This window comes from Marmota flaviventris, chromosome 9, assembly GCF_047511675.1.
Source record: "Marmota flaviventris isolate mMarFla1 chromosome 9, mMarFla1.hap1, whole genome shotgun sequence".
Lineage (NCBI taxonomy): Eukaryota > Metazoa > Chordata > Mammalia > Rodentia > Sciuridae > Marmota > Marmota flaviventris.
Genome location: NC_092506.1, coordinates 110,079,347 through 110,080,267, shown reverse-complemented (window position 1 = coordinate 110,080,267; position 921 = coordinate 110,079,347). Strand labels below are relative to the sequence as shown.

Sequence of the window (921 nt, the reverse complement as noted above, 5' to 3'; positions counted from 1 at the left end):
GACATCATTATCCTAAGTACATGAATGAAGACACAAATGGTGTGAAAATACTTTGTTTACAATCAATGACTTGAAAAATTGTGCTCCATATGTGTAATATGAAATGAATTGCATTCTACCATCTTGTACAACAAATAAGAATAAATAACCTAATTTTTAAAAAAGAAGACAAAACAGCAGAAGAAATGTGTATTAGGAGTGATAAGTGTTTTTAAAATACTAGAAAGCAAATAAGATGGCGGCAGGGTGTTGTATGAAAGGAGAGAAGGATAGCACTCCCCTTGACAAAGATGGAAGAGGCCCTTGGGCCTGACAACACACATACAGTTAAGGCACAGCCACCTACTTATGGCATCTAACCATCATTTTTTCTCTAGCAATTAAAGAAATGCAAATCAAAACTACTCAAAGATTTCATCTCCCTCCAGTCAGAATGGCAATCATCAAGAATATAAGCAACAATAAGTGCTGGGGAGAATGTGGTGAAAAAGGTACACTGATTCATTGCTGGTCGGACTGCAAATTTGTGCAACCTCTCTGGAAAGCAGTATAGAAATCCTTAGAAAACTTGGAATGGGGGCTCAGGATATGGCTCAAGTGGAAGCGTGCTTGCCTGGCATGCGTGAGGTACTGGGTTCGATCCTCAGCACCACATAAAAATAAAATAAAGATATTGTGTCCACCTAAAACTAAAAAATAAATATTAAAAATAAAAACTTGGAATGGAACCACCATTTGACCCAGCTATTTCACTCCTCAGTCTATACCCAAAGGACTTAAAATTAGCATACTACAGTGAAGCAGAAACCTCAATGTTTATAGCAGCTCAATTCACAATAGCTAAACTATGGAAACAACCTAGATGCCCTTCAAAAGATGAATGGATAAAGAAATTGTAGTATTTATATACAATGTAATATT

General features: G+C 36.3%; 1 non-coding gene across 1 annotated transcript; it reads left to right on the top strand.

Annotated features, from left to right (window-relative positions):
- The first annotated feature begins 246 nt into the window (after positions 1 to 246).
- Positions 247 to 371, top strand: LOC114100750 (U6atac minor spliceosomal RNA). The gene has a single exon (XR_003584132.1). It is a non-coding gene; the product is annotated as a U6atac minor spliceosomal RNA (small nuclear RNA).
- The last annotated feature ends 550 nt before the right edge of the window (positions 372 to 921 follow it).